We start from the raw sequence: 16,632 nt of genomic DNA, 5'->3' as shown, positions 1-16,632 counted from the left end.
TGGAACTAAAACTAGAAACCTCCCAGCCCTCCATGTTTGGCCTCGAGAGTACTTCTCTATACATTAACATAGGAAAGGTTACAAATGAGAGGCCATTCGGCCCATCTTGCTCATTTGGTTGTTAGTGGCTTATTAATCCCAGAATCTCAAGCAGCTGCTTGATGGATCCCAGGGTGTCAGCTTCAACAAAATATTACTAACACTATATCAGCTGCTGTACTGAACACAGTTTCTGATTCAGGTATACACAAATAGTGCTTTGCTAGCAGTGGAAGTTCCGATTCATGCATTTTTATCATTTTTAAAGCATTTCCACTTAAAGGCAGGGGTTATTTTTCTTTATTTTGCAACTTCCTCATTGGCTCTCTCACTGGATGATTTCAGTTCCTGTTTCACTATGAAGACGTCTCCAAATAGTCCACTTAGTGGCCTCGTTATTTTTGGAGGAGGGACTTAATCTGAAACTGCAAATGAGTCCACCATCTGTCTGCTATGAGGAACACACTAATGACGTAAACAACATTTCACCCAGGAGGTGAGGTAAAGTAAATAAATGGTCACGCACAGTCCCACGTCGCTTTATTTCTCAGTAAGCTATGTTGCATTATCATTGTGTTTACTTAAGTTGCAGTGCATTTGTATCGGTACGAATGATTCCTTATCGATTGAACTAAACCTAAACAGTCTGGATTGATATGTCGTCCATATCGGTGAATCGTTACAGCACTACTGCTGATTAACTTTGAACCACACGTTTTTCTTATTGTGTTGTTTGTACTTTAATTGTTTTTCTTATATATTGCTGTAATAAAAAAAAAAAAAAGAGTGTGTTCTAGAAATGCGTTCGAGTTCATCTGTGCCCTTGCCCTATAATAACCCGTATTTTATATAACTTGTTTTTGTCATAATGTTCTAGGGAAAGGGATGGTTTATTCAGAGGGCCGAGCTTCGAGGGAGTGATCTGACCAATTACTCTCTCGCACACAGAAGCCTAACTTGGTAAGTTATAAAAGGACGGAGTTCTCCCCTGCTCTGATGAGAGTCAGCCGTGAGGATTAGCGCGCAGTCCTGCTCTATTTTTTGGAGACAGCCGCTTTCTCTTACCAGGGTCGAAGGGCTCTCCCGATCTGCTTGGAAGGGTAAGAATTAGTTCAGTTGCGTCTCATGGATTGTATTGATCTGTGATTAATATAATCTTTGTATGTAACCTTGTTAGGTTGTGTCCCGTTAGGGATATTGTTATTCGCAGTATAGCATCTGTGTATGTAACCGTGTGTGTGTGTGTGTGTGTGAAATAAAGGACCTTTTGAAATTTCTCTGAAGTAATTGTCTTATTTACTTCCACATCAACTTCCTTTTAAATTTAAAGTAATTAAAATTTCACACAACAATTGCAATTGTTTTTTCTCATGACCCCCATGTAAAGGAGGCCTGGGTCTCACTGCGTAAATCTCCAGGTTAAATAAAAATATAGATTTGGCGTGGCTCTGGGTAATGCAACAATTGTCAATGTAGCTAGGGCCATCTGAAGCTGGTGCGTTTATTTGTATACTATAGAAATTCTCTTCCAAACACGTTTTATCCGAAACCCTTTCTTATCCAAACTACCAGTTACTGACACACTTGTGGTATCTCCAGACTTGCATACATGCTCTGTCAGAAAAGGAAAGAGGATGGAAATAGTTGAGTCTGTTATGATTTACAGTGTCTGTAGAACTGTTTTTACAAAGTGGCCCCCTTTATATCTGAACACCAGTTTAAACAGACAATATCAAATGTTACCAGTTTCTACTGTATATTTATATTATTGCAGGAAATCGTGACAAACTGTCCTGCAAAGTGTGAAAGATCTTCAGTGCCAAGACATTACAATCTATCAGCTGTTTCAACTGCAAACTCCTCCACACACATATATAATTAGTAAAATAGCAGGGAGAGGGTCAGATTCTTCCCTTCTAAAAAAAATTTAAACTTAATTGTGGAATGATCACCTGCACCTGGGTATAAATGTAAATTAGAGCCAGGTGTAGGGTTTAAAAAGAAATCAGCCAGTCTGTGCAAGGCTGCTGTGAGGAGAGCCCGACTGAGGGTGTATTCAGTCATACAAAACAGTAGTGTGTAAAACCATTTTAATTTGTGGTTTAAACCAAATCTGTGTATTTTGTTAGTTGGTAAACAGCTTAGCCGTCTGTCATGTTAGAATAGGTTCCTGACGTGTATAGTCAGCACTCCAAAGTTGAGCTAGATTTTTGTTAATTTTTGTGTAAATATTAAAAATAAAGCATAAGCACTCTTAAAACTTCATTTCAGGGCTAGGTCGGCCAGGGTGTCTTCTGCTTACCGTGCACCAGCGACCCCTGTGGTCTGGTCAAGCGCCTGCAGGCTTGCCTGTAAGCTGCCCAGAGCTGCATTGTCCTCCGAAGCTGTTGCTTGGGGTGGCTGCATGGTGAGTCTGCAGTGTGTAAAGATGTAGCGGGCTGACGGCACATGCTTCATCTTCGCCCCTCCCGAGTCAGCACAGGGGTAGTAGTGGTGAACTGAGCCTAAAAATAATTGGACATTAATAAATTGGGGAGAAAATAATAAAATAATTGGCGATGACTAAATTAAAAAAAATAAGCAATTCCTTAAAATAGTTACACACAAGTTAAAATACACACACGATACACATTGCCTTAACACAGAGCATGGAGGTTAGTAATAATTTGAATTTAGTACTTATCTACACAGAATACTTCAAGGCTACAAAATAGCACAACAGAGAGAACGTCTCAATGCAATTAAATGGAAGCCGGTTTTCAAGCTCTCGCCATAAAACAAACCAACAGTCCTCGCATCTCCCACTGCCGCCACACTCCGATCACAAAAAAAAAACTTCTCCCTCCTCCTGAAATGGGGGTTTACTCAGTTTAAATACTTTTTGCCTACAGAGAGAACTATTAGAACACTTAAACAGCCGGTGTTCTCAGCTGGCACTTCATCTTAAAGGTATAGTATGCACTTCATAGACATGGGTTCTGCATCTATATATTACACAGTATGTGTGGGTTCCAAGGCCTCTCTGAAATATTTTAAGTAGCAGCAACTGCTGGTACAATCAGTCATCGCCCTTTAATTATTGTCAGCAAATACCTCCATAGTCTTATTTAAAACAGCTGACATACTACAAATTCAGTTGTAGTTGCAGGAGGATTAAGGGAGTTGCTTTACTAGACTTAAGCTTCAGCTCAAGGAGAATAAAAAAGACTTTGGTGCTCCCTGTCTTTTATTAAAGGCACTGCAGGTAACTGACTTGTGTTTTTAATGTATCCATTTTCTTTGCGTGGCATAAGTATATAACTGACATGAAATTACCCATTTATTGAAGTTAAGGTATAGGGATGCTCATGTTCCATGTAAACATATCGAATGTTTATAATATATTGTTTTCTGCTACAGCAAAAATCAAATGCCCTTCTATACTATGCATTTTAACTGCACAATTGATTTCAACCAGTGTAGAATTGCTAATGGTTAGGACCCTACTTGAGAAGCACACCTGTGGTCTAATTAAACTACATTATTTATTGGGGAATACTTCTATTGTGGACTCTAATACCCAATCAAAAAGAAGCTACGTAGCAACAGTAATTAGCCATTAGGTTTTTTAATACTATTTTTTTCCTTTTCATACGATTACATTTCCTCACTGCATGATTATTATAATGTAACTACATTTCAATAAATATGTAACTGCATATAAAGCATTACCGTTTATTCTTTCTTTCTCAGGTTGAAATGAAGCTGGCAGCAGTCCATGGTTTCTGGCTCATCTTTCCCTGGAAGTATGGCAGGGCAGCAGGGGCTGGGCTGAACCAGCACAACGTGTCCACGCCTGCAAACTTGCATTTCCCAGCACAAACAAGAGCCCACCTGAGAAGACCTCAGTCATTCCCAACTGCTGCCACTGAGCTTCCAACTGGAATATGAATGTCAATTGGGGCATTCCAGCTAGAGGCTTTATAAAAGTGAAGCTGCAACAAGAACTGGAGGAAATGGTTTAGTCTGACCTAAAGCAATCAAGTTAGCATCAATGGAAAATAAAACAATGTGGTATAAATATGTCAGTTATCCGAGAGAACTGCGATTTGGCATCCCTCCTCACCATTTGTGTTGTAACACAACATTAGAGACGGTAACCTCCAATAGGTGTACGCTAAGGCACGTTGATATCTGAAGCAATGAAATCTGTCAATGAGAACAAACCATACATTTTGATCAAATGTACCTTCTGTTTAAGAAGCAAAGCCATAACATTGATGTTAAGAATGTTAACAGATAATCGGAGTTTTTTTTTTTTTTTTTTTTTTAAATCTCAGAAGCTAAAGAGTAAGAGAAAATGCAATTAGAGGAATTCACCAAACAATTGATTATAAACAGGGTATTGGGTTGTGGAGTTCCGTCGTAATTTTAAAAAGCTCAATATATAAAAAACACTCCCGACCAAGCTGACTTATCTAATTTCCATCCCATCACCAATCACAATTTCTCTCCAATCTTTCGAAAGGGCTGTAGCAATCAGCTGATGAAACATCTCACGGATAACAATCAGCTTGAATCTCTACAGTCTGGCTTCCAGCCGCATCACAGTACTGAAACTGCTCTGTTCCAGATTGTGAATCTCCTGCTTAATACTGATGCTGGTGCTCCTTCTGTGCTAGTCCTCCTTGACGTAATAGATGCTTCTGACACCATGGTATTGTTCTTGACCACCTTCAGAAGTATGCCGAGATCTCTGGTACCTGTCTCTCCTGGATGTCCTCTTACCTATCTGGACACATGCAGTCTGTTTTCTATGCTGGGCGCAGCGGTGTCGCAAACCCAGTCACTTGTGGTGTCCCCCCCCCCAAGGATCTGTTTTTGGGCCCCTTCTCCAATATTAACATGCTTCCCTTGGGTCACCTCATCCACCAACACAGCTTCATGTTTCATGCCTATGCTGACGACACACAGCTCTACTTAAAACGCGACCCTGGAAGACCCTCTATAATAGTATAGCTCTTGGCTTGCACTCAAGACAGAGGCCTGGATGTCTGCCAATTTTCATCAGCTGAACAGTAGCAAATCTGAACTCCTAGTAGGATCTAAAACCCAACTTAAGAATCTCAATATAGCTGCCCTGAACCTTGGAAACCGTATGCTGCTGCCTTCCCCCACAGTACGAAGTCTTGGGGGGAGTTCTTGACAGCAATATCTCCTTTGATACCCACATTTCCTCCATGGTCAAATCATCTTTCTACCATCTTTGAAACATCTCCAAAATCCGTCCCTACCTTTCCCTCCCAGATGCAGAAATACTATGTTATGCATTTGTCTCCTCTCGACTTGATACTGCAATTCTCTATATGGTGGTCTCGCGGCATGCACCATAAGCCGACTGCAGCTAGTTCACAATGCTGCTGCGGATCCTTAACAGATGTAAAAAACGTGATCACACCCCCCCCCCCCCATCTCATCTTGCCCAAAGTAAAGGATTACTTTCAAAATTTTCCTGCTCACCTACAATGCCCTTCATCACACAGGTCCCGAGTACCTCTTCAAATTGTTGTCCCGCTATGTCCCTGCCCACAAGCTGAGGTCCTCCAACTCTGGCCTGCTTGTTATCACCAAGCAAAAGTGCACCACACCTGGAGAACACTCATTCAGCTTCAAGGCTCCAACTCTTTGGAACTCCCTTCCATCATTGGTGCCATCATAAGAAAATAAATTCCAAGCAATATATATAGGGCTTACAGTATTTTCTTTTTAACCAAAAAAAAATTTATAAAATGCACATTAAGAGTTGTATGTAGTAAGCTGTGGCAAAATATTCCCCAGAGAGTGTAAATGACTAATGGGGTTTCATTTATTTAATCCGTGCTGTCCGTTTTTACCCACGCCAGATAATCATAAATCAGCATTTTATGTGAAGTGCATGACAAATGTACAATTTTAAATTAAGTTTACAAAAATTATATACAAAATAGATATTCGATTATTTTTGATTTCCATTTGGCTGCTGCTCGCAGGTGAGAGAGCATCCTCGCTGTTTGCTAGTAGTTTTCATATCAGCAAATTATGCTTCCATTTATTTTTCTTGATCTCGTTATCATGCAAGTTCCCCTTATCAACTCGCTGAGACAGGAAGTGATGTATGCGACCTGTGATAATTAAGCTTTGTAATGAGAAACATGTTCATTAATGACCTCATACTTAATTTCAAAGCATTAACGAATTCATTTAATGAACACATTATTTGAAAATCACTTGATGCTAAAGCTTGTTACTATACCACGAGTTCAATACAATAACACTGGTGTTTTTAAATCCTGCCAACTATGTCTTCTGTGGGCACAGGCTCCATATTTGCCTGGTTGTAAACATAAAATACAGTGCATGGTATTAAGTCATAGTCCATTGTGCTGCTAGGAACTGTAACCAAACTATTTTAACAGTGTTTGTACGCATTAAGACCGACTAAACATGAAATAGTACTTTACTGTGGACAATGAGCTGGATTAATTAAAATGTTTGAGTACGGTTCTCAAGATCAGTAGCTTCAAATTACATGTCCTTTTGTAATGCTCCCTTCCCTTTATGTAAGGTTTGTCATTCTGAGTGGTAATGAATATTGGAATTTGTTACTGTGAGAGACAAATCTAACTTATTTTAAAAAGCAGCAACCAAAATGAGTTATGGTTATGTCCTTCTCCTCTTATGTCCATGTTATGAGTTTCCTGTATGTGGTCACGTTCCTCATTTCTTTGTAGAAGATTCACTCAGGGCTGCGCTGGCAACCATTTCTTTGGGTTACAGTGGTCTCAGCAGTCTTTTTCTGTCACTCAACATGTGATAGAACAGTCCTGTATCTAAAGAAGCCTGTTCACCTGTATTTTTTTTCTTCATGGTGGCACAATTGATTATACAGAGAATTATAGGAAATTATTAAAAAAAAAAAAAAAAAAAAAAAAAAAATCCAACAATGAGTAAGGTTCAGGGTTCGGGTTTAGGATTTGTGGAATGTTATAATATTCTACCATCTGTGTATATACACATTGCTTGCTTGAGATTCATGCGGATTGTATTATGTGAATATACCCGAAATCAATAAATAGTGTCAAAACAGAGTACAATGCTTTGCATTTGTTGGAGTGCTCACACATTCATTACTGCCTCCAGACATGTGCTGCAATTCTCCCACCTGCACAGCACATTCCTGCTTCAGCAGAAGAGCGGGGGTGCATGTTAATGTTCATTATGAAATTATTCCTTTTAAATGAAAAGTATGAACATTTCTGTAGTATTCCAGAGGCACTTGCATAATCTAAACCTGGCAATACTTTCAAACAAAACAAATTTCATACAGCTAATTTGTCAGCAAACTAAAAGGCAACAAGAAAAGGTCATTTGTGGTGTGTGCTCCCTCTTTCAGAACAAAGGTACTATTATATGATGTATACCATTTGAATATTTCCATGCATACACATGCCTTTAAGTCAAATTATATATCCAATATGACAAAGTGGGGTAAGTTTTGTCATTTGCAAGGCCTTTTCAAACTGTCTTCTAGTAAACATGAAGTACTCTCACAACAAAACAGGGTGTAAACAGAACAGTGCCTGTATATTTATTCTCACACAAAAAATATAATAAAAGCCTAATTCCACCAGGTGTGCTAAACTAAACTTTGCTCCATTTTTTAACTAATACCAGACAGCTACCTGTTTACCAGTCACAAAACACATATACTTTTAAAAGTAGTCAACACTATACCTTCTCTTACTGTTTCCCACAGGTCTCCTTTCAGGCATTAGCCTTAACACAGACCCAGACCAATTATTTTGACCTGCTTATATATCCGCCTGCTTAATCACAGGCAGGTGTCCCTCATTAAATTAGAGCCAGGTGTAACTCATCCTGGCTCACTCCCATGGCATTCTAGGGGATGTAGTCCTGCACCAACCCCTGGACTACATCTTTCCTCCCCCTACTCTGCCACACCATACAGTAATAATAACTTGATGATGTTATGAGCACACCTTAAATGTACAGTAAAGTCAAGCCCATTTAATAACACTCCTGGTAATTAACAACCTCAATATATTATCACCACATTGAAATGTCACAAGCAGTGCTTTGTTGTATCAATACTTATTTTGCTTACTGTAGTTTGTAATGTTATCAATGACAGGTATCATTCAGATTGGTCCTATATTCTTTTCTCCACAGTTGCAATACAGAGGAAATACTCTGAAATACTGTTGTTAGGATTCAAGGGGTGCTGCTTTTGATTCTTTGTTCTTTTAACATAGACTTTCAGCTGTACGAAAGAAATCATCCTTCAATACTACTGCCACCTAGATTTTTTTTTTTTTCAAGTTCTTGCATTTGAAGCAGTAATTATTTGTAAAAAATCACTGGTGATATGTTTAAATTTTAGCAATACAAGTATGTCATTGTCTTTCCTCACCCCATCTTCTCCCTTTTATTAGGATTATTGTTGGTCAAATTCCAATACTGTAGATAATTAGATAAATGGTTATTAATAATGTATGTGTTGATCAGCCCCATTTTATACTACTAAAGCCTGCTTCCTGTGCTGTGTGTTTTCTGTTAAAAGTTAATACACTTCAGTAACCACTAGAGGGCAATCTATTCCAGAAACTAGACTTAAAGCTAATGTTCCATTTGAGAACTGCATGTTTTTCAAAAGCAGGTGGGTGAAAAGTTTATTTTGGTATTTTGGAAAATTGCTTTAACAGTTAGCATATTTTATAATACTGGATTTTCTTATACAGAGTCAGTATAGCCTGCAGCAACTGCTGTTTTATTAACCTAAGTACTCTGTAATGCACAGGTTCCTGGATACTTAAGAGCTAACTACAGCCATACATGAGAAGATAATAGTCTTGCAACTCGGTGAAATCTGAGACGAAGTTGAGGATGCTATAATGCTGAGGGAGTCTGTTGTCTCCATGTACACAAGATACTAAGTAAAGCGTCACTTTCCATCTGAGTTTACTTCAGCCAAATCAGTCATTCAGCTCAGCGACAGCCTGCATAATATGACGTCAATGGACCCATTATGACATTTGTTTATCCAGTCTGCACTCTATCACTGGAACAAGGTGTAAAGGATTAGGAATTCTAATGACAGTGAATGTCAAAGAGACCACTTCTCATATAATTATAACTACCGTGTATTGGCTACAGCTGGGAATCAACATTACAATATTTTGAAATAGCCTTAAACAAACCATTAGCTTAAAACCAGTGACTTAAATCTGGAAACCAAATCCAATTCCAGTCCACATTTTTGTTCCAATCATTTCTTAGATAGATGCACCTGGTGTACATACAGTAGAATAAGATGTAGGTCCTGGAATTGATCTCCCCTGTGAAAGCTCTAACATACTGTTGTACAAAAAACAGATCTTTATGGTAAAGCTCAGTACAAATAATGGAGAACCATGGTAAAGTATGACAAATACAGGGTAGGATTGTGAAATATAATACATTTTTTCACAGTTTTTGTGAAAGTAAAGTGATGTCCTTAAAGCATTTACTGTAGTTCACATTAAATCCTTAAATTGCTATATCAATCTGGAGACTCACAGGTGACATAAATAAGGCCACATATTTAGATGTCTCATCCCATCTTACTTCTAAAATGATGAAGTATCGCAGCACATATTTAGTTGCAAGAAGGATAAGTAATGGGTGCAGCAGAAGTGTAACAAACAGAAGCATGTGTAAGAGGTATTGACAGTGTCGACCCAAGGGACTTTTTCAGCCTGAAAAAAGAAACAAGGACCAGGGGTCACAAATGGAGATTAGACAAAGGGGCATTCAGAATAGAAAATAGGAGGCACTTTTTTACACAGAGAATTGTGAGGGTCTGGAATCAACTCCCCAGTAATGTTGTTGAAGCTGACACCCTGGGATCCTTCAAGAAGCTGCTTGATGAGATTTTGGGATCAATAAGCTACTAACAACCAAACGAGCAAAATGGGCCGAATGGCCTCCTCTCGTTTGTAAACTTTCTTATGTTCTTATAACTGTATGTGAGGCCCTGTGGCAAAGTGCCCCGCCCCTGGGCTATTTATTTGTGTTGTATGTTATGTGTAGTGTGTTAATGTTGGTGTATAGTCATTGGTACACAGGATATAAATGGGTCTGTATAATGCAAGTGTTTAAAATGTATATTTGTATTTAGGCACGAGGATTGCACAGCTCTTCACGTGCAAGTAAAAAGTAATAATATGTGAGCACGGGGAATTGCACTTTATTAATTCACGTGCAGTTGTACCGCGACTCCAATTGAATGATTGATTAGCAATCGAATCTCGGTACAGCTGCATAAAAGCTGCATGTTTTCACCCACTCGGGGTTGTGTGTTCGGTGAATGGAGAACGGAATTGGAGACGGAGGTAATGAGAATAAGAATAGTTAAAGTATCAGCTCAAGGTGTTTGTCTCTTTGTTTTGGCTGCCAGTGCCTTGTCCTGTTTTTTGTACTGTTTTATTTTATAATAATAAACTGTGCAGCCGCACATCCATTTATCATTCCATCTCGCAGTACTGTGTGTTTCTTCTGGTCTGACGTCCCCACTACAGCTGTCTTTGTCACAGGCCCATTCGATCCAACGCCTCAGATCCACCTGGTTGATCTTGCTGGTTGCTTTGCTCCCCCCTGTGGGCTACAAGAGTAGACCATTCCTCTTCAGGCTTCTTCATGTTTAGATGTCAACAAGTGAGGAACTGTGCAGCATACTCGCAGAACTGCAAGAGGGAGAGTGAATCTGTCAGTGCCATATAAATAGAAATAGTGTGACCTGAAATGTCAGATCCTGTTGCATATTATAAAGTAAGTCAGAAAATATCATTACTGTTATGCAAACAAATAACATGTCTTGCGTTTTATTGTGGATTGTACAAATGCAGGTACCAGAATACGCCTTCTGTCCCGCATGTGATTAATACAAAAGGTGTACTGTTTAAACGTCTGCTATTGTTTGTGCTGTGCTACTTTTATCATCTGTGAACAAGGAAATGACTTCCAGGATGTTTCAGCACTTTTCCTGAGGCCTTTCCTATCACCTAAAACCTTCATCAGCTGATTGTATCAGCACTGTGATGTGACACATGAAAGTGCTTCTGTGATTGAACTTTGCTGTTTTGTTCATTGTAGTGTGTATTACATGGGTCTACTAGAAATTACAATGGAACATTAACACTGCTAGAACGAAGAGAGCTTTTTCAAACAAACAAAGTTGAACTTTTTTCTGACCCCTATGACTGGGTTGTAGACTGGCTGGTTTTGGGGAAGTGCATGGGTAGTGTAAGATGTGCAGCGTTGGGTTTATGACAACCACCAGAGCGAAAACTGTGTAAGGAAGCCAACAAACAAGGAATGCCACAACCATAGCGAGGACCTTGATCACTGCACATGCTTCCTCCTCAGGGCTTGGCTTCCCTCCCAGATGTTTGATTTTTTTGGTTCAACAGGAAGCAGACAGTGAAGTTATATCATGCTGAGCTGTTGATAACTGTAATGTCCCCCTATTCACCATGCTGGGTGGCTGATAGATCTCTTAGTCTGGTTAACAACTGTTTGGTAGGTAGTTTTAACCTTTTCAGACAATATTATGTATGACGTATATTATTCCATTTTGATGCCTATAATAGGAAACTAACTGCTTTATAACTTATCAATGCATTTCATTAGTTTATTTACCTGTATGGCTTTATATTGAAGTGTTAACATGTTCACTGAGTTTAAGAATTTAATGTTACAATATAAGTAACATAATTAATTTGCAGTCAGTATGAAACCTCAACATGCGCTGAGCAGATTAAGATCCTTGTAGAACACACACTTGGTTGTACAGTAGTTCAAAGTAACACTGTAGCTACAATGGAAGGCTCTTTTATTAAAGATTGTGCACTATTTATCGAGATTACTCATGACTTCAAAGTAATGTTGCATTTTACCCCCTGAAAATACATTTTACTCTCTGTGTTCAAATTAGAGGGTAAGTTACTCCCAAACCCAAAACCTTATCTGGAGTGCTGTCTGGAGGCAGAACAAAATGAGGAATCCATGGGGTTTCGATATTCCAAGGGAATACGCTCCAGAGCCATTGACACAAAAACAAGATGAATTTAGGAATTTAGGAATTTTTATTTAACTTCTGGAAAATTATATGTTTGCCTTCATCAGGACCCTTGTCATTGTAGGTAATTTTAATTACAGGTATTATACAGTAGACATTTGTTGAGATTATGAACTACGTAATATCTCTGTCTGGTAGAAGCAACTACAGAAAACATGTTTCCAAACATGTTTCCGAATCAAGCTATTCATACTCTGAACTGCAAAAACCAGTAAAGTTTGATTGGGATTCACAGCTAAGTTACAGCATTATCTTCAAATAATCAAATATCCAGTGTGTTTGGCTTCACATTAACTGACTCATTTTATATTTTTATAAATTTAAAAAAAATATGCTAGAATTTTTATCTTTTTGAAGCTCAAATATAATAACCTCTTTCAATATACACTATATGTATAATACTGAAAAATGAGCATTAGCACATAAAAAAAAATACCTTGAAGAATGGATTGGAATGAAATGTTTTTAAAAGTACACTTCAGTATAAACTTTTTATTCTTTTTGTAGAAGGACTTTCCTAAGCAGACATTGAAAATGGATAAGCTCGTTGAGTATATACATTTAGTACTTAAGAAGAAGATATTGGAAATGAATGTGGCTTTGAACATTTACTGTGTGAGCTGTTCAGAAGATATTTTCCATACAGGAACTAAAGAAGAAAGATGGTCTATTGAGCAATTTAGGAATATAATAGAAGCTATCTTATTAACATAATTTAGCATAAGATGAGTCATTTTACCATGAATAATTTAATCACATATTGTTTCACTTTTGTCCTGTACACCTTTTCAGGCCTTACCATTAGAAAGGCCAAATTGCTTAATTCTTTGTGCCTTCTTTTAATATAAAATACAAGGTCTAAAATAAACTTTCTTGTGCTGTTTTCTGTTTATTATATACTGTACAATACACAATTATCACTGACTGTTTTTAGGCATCTGTGGCAGAGCAAAGCTCTGCCCTTTTTTAATTGGCAGGGATGGGGTTAATTTCCCCTACCTGCCTGGGTTTATTATGTTCAGGTGGCTGGGGTTGATTAGTTGATTAGATTAACTTAATTAATGATCAATCAGCACCCAGCCACCTGACATAAAAGAAGGCCTCTGCTTCTCATCTGGGATGAGGGAGCTGAGGAAGCAGGTTGGTGTTTGTGGGGTTTTTGTGATTTGTGAATTTTACCTCCAGTGAAGGCATTGCCCAGCCTGAAAACCTTTATTTTTGTAAGTTTGTTTTTTGTACTGTTTTTTTGTGTTTAAATCCCTTTATTTTGCCCTTGTGCACTTTTATTTTGTGTTTATTTATAATGTATATATTTTTTTGAACTGCAGTCTGTCTGGGCCGCTATCCACTCACCAGCCTGCCACAGCATCCCAAGTAAAAGCTAAAGAAAACAACCTTTTTAATTATTACAGAGCCTTTTTACACTTAAATGTGTGTGTTTTCACTGAAGATACCAGGCAATGTGTTATCCATTCAAACTGGTAAACCTGCTCATTTGGCTGTGTAGTGGCCTTCAATATATGGAGACTAATTTTGCTTTGAAAAGCCATTAAACATAATTTATGTATGGCTGAGTGAGAGAGATGCTTAGCAGGATTGGAAGTAGGTGTTTATTTGTACATACAAATGTTTTTAAAGCAGAATAAACCTTGTAAACATGGACAGGGGATTGAAAGTTCCTCAAGCCTGATTAACGCTTCTGAAATCCTGTTAACATATATTTAAAAGTTGTCATTTCAGCTGAAACTGCCCTTTTGAAGATCAGCTATCAACACTTCAGTAGATACCATCTTATGGGAAGGAAGTGAGAGCCAGAAAGCCCTTGAGCCATGAATTGTGTGGAGATCTCAGTCTCTTATCAGACAGGAATTGGGATGAGAAGAGATTTTAACACATTTTCTATGCAGATAATTCTACAATAACCCATTCTGACAGATTTGGCCTAAATGTAAATGTGGTCAACCCAGTTAACTGTATATAATTGAACGAGAAATTAGAAAGCAACTGCATCCGTGCTATCTTTTACTTCTTACCTCTTTCACATTGCTGGCACGCTATTTGAAATCCCAAATCCAACTTAGCATTGCATTGCGTCTAATATGTTTGGTCTCCCTTGGTAAACTACCTGTCAGCAATGCTAATCAGAATTCTATCACTTAAATTGGACACAAATAGACATGCATTTTTACAAAAAAGTATTTTTCCCCATATGAACTGTTAAGAGAGCTGCAATATTATGTGTAATGTTGAATAATTAGCCCTGCACATCAAATTAATTTTCCATACAGCCATCTGAAATGTCTTTGTTTCAGTAAGTTTGTATCAGATGGCCTGTAATTCTGTATTAGATAGCATGCATCAGATGGAAATGACATAACATTAAAATTAGCTGTAAAGTCTATTAATCTTATTTAACTATATATTATGAAAAATATAGTATACAGTGTTTTATAATCTACAATTTGGTTAGCCTATGGGGATAGGGGCTCAATAAATACATTTGTATATCTTGGGGGGAGGAAAAAAAAAAAGCACTTACCAAAGTACTTGATAGCAAATCCTTGGAAGGTACAGAACTTCTCGCCCAAGAAGAAATAGCCCTTGCAGTTGGTGGCTGGCACAATCAAGGACCCACAGACAGCAATTGCTAAGTTGGAAAATGACAGGATGAAGATGCTGATGGGATTGCGCAGGGGTGGGTTCTTCAAGGCGACTGCAATGATCAGCACGTTATTAAATATGGAGAAGACTGTTAGCAGAACCTTTGCGTATTTTGGGGGGCTGGAGCTGGAGTTCCTCCCTTTTGTCATCCCGCTACAATGACCTGTCAGTGTCAGTCACCCTATTTAAACTTTAGCCAACTCCCTAATTCTTGTCTGGCTTTTCAGTTTCCTCCATCCTACCTTCCTCCTCCACTTGCTGCATCACCTCTGCAACAGTCTCTGGGGGCAAGTGAAGCTCACTTCCCAAATTTAGAGGCCGACAGCATCATCTCGCCCTCTGAGAGGAAGATTTTGACTGGACAGAGGAGACCCAGGACCAAAGCCTTTTACATTCTCTTGCTTAAATCTATTAATTTGCACCCGTGCCAGTCTCCCCCTTTGGAGAGCAAAACTTGCCCCCTACTTTCGAGCCTGTCATTGACTGAACTTATTGAAGGTGGCTTTTACAGCTGAGGGGGGACAATCCTGGCCATTTCTATGTGTTTATTTCTTTATTCTCTTTTCCAGAGCTTTTGTTCTCCCTGCAAAGATCACAAGGTTCTCCATGTCACCTCGGAGCATCAGCTGAGTCTGACCTCTCTCAGTGAGCCTGGGAGACCTTAGTTTGTCTTCTATCCTTCTAGTTTCCTGACCTGGGGTAGATGGTTGGCTTCACTGTGGCCATCTCCAACATGTCCACTGGGGTACTATTGTCCTCCATGGCTGGGCAGTTGGACAGGAATTGACTGAGGGATATTTGTGTTAGAGCACAAGGCAGCTATGTATATAACTCACACGATCACTTGGTTTGAATGTTTTGACTCCACTCTTTCCTTTAATATATGTATTGGTGCTAAACCACTGGATTAATGCAGCAGCTGTTTTTCTATTATATTGAGGACAGAGTGTATTCCATAAAATAAATGAAGTTTTGATCCAGTACTTATAGGTTTAGAATCAGTATCGATTATATATTCAATTTGGTATTGCTGTGACTGTACAGTATCTGCAATACTTTTTGCCATAAAAACCCATGTATGTGATTTTCATTCCTTTTTGTTGTTTTTAAAAGAAAAAAGTACCCTCTAGTGGTCTTAGGAATAGCTACAGTTGGACTGAATTTGAAAAGTGGGGTTTATAGTTAAGTTTTCATACCCTGGCTCACTAATCAAGTTGATGTGTGCCTTCTACATTGAAATGCATGGCTGTATTAGTGTAAAAACACTTATGGAATCTGTAGTCAAAATAATTATACATAACATACCTATAATAAGTAACATTTTTTGTTTACTCACAGCTGGTGCAAGAGACATGCAAAAAAAATAACATAACAACCTTTACAAACAAGAGGAGGCAATTCAGCCCATCTAAGCTTGTTTGGTTCTTAGTAGCTGATTGATTTCAAAACTTGGTCTAGCTGGGTCTTAAATGATCCAAGTGGTTTCTGCCTCAACACCATGACTGGGTAGCCCATTCCATCCCCTTAGCACTCTGTGTAAAGAAGTGTCTCCTTCCCTCTGTCATCCTGTCCTAACACATGTGATACTAATATTACATTTTCTATTGGACTTGTTCTCGAGTTCGTTTTTTTTTTTTTTTTGGATTGATTTTCATGATTTGTTTTGTTTAATGTTAAAGAGGAACAAACTCAAAGTTTTATTAAATCAGTAGATGATGCTGCCACTCTTAGTACAGTATATCAGAGCAGGTGGGTATAAAATGAGAAAAGACTAATTT

General features: G+C 38.4%; 1 long non-coding RNA gene across 1 annotated transcript; it reads left to right on the top strand.

Annotated features, from left to right (window-relative positions):
* Positions 1-1,099: 1,099 nt before the first annotated feature.
* Positions 1,100-4,353, top strand: LOC121317803. Its single transcript, XR_005950545.1, has 2 exons — positions 1,100-1,139; positions 3,772-4,353. It is a non-coding gene; the product is annotated as an uncharacterized LOC121317803 (long non-coding RNA).
* The last annotated feature ends 12,279 nt before the right edge of the window (positions 4,354-16,632 follow it).

This window comes from Polyodon spathula, chromosome 7 (genome assembly GCF_017654505.1).
Source record: "Polyodon spathula isolate WHYD16114869_AA chromosome 7, ASM1765450v1, whole genome shotgun sequence".
In the NCBI taxonomy this organism is placed as follows: domain Eukaryota; kingdom Metazoa; phylum Chordata; class Actinopteri; order Acipenseriformes; family Polyodontidae; genus Polyodon; species Polyodon spathula.
Note: the sequence above shows the minus strand (reverse complement) of the source record. Positions and strands in the feature narration are given on the sequence as shown.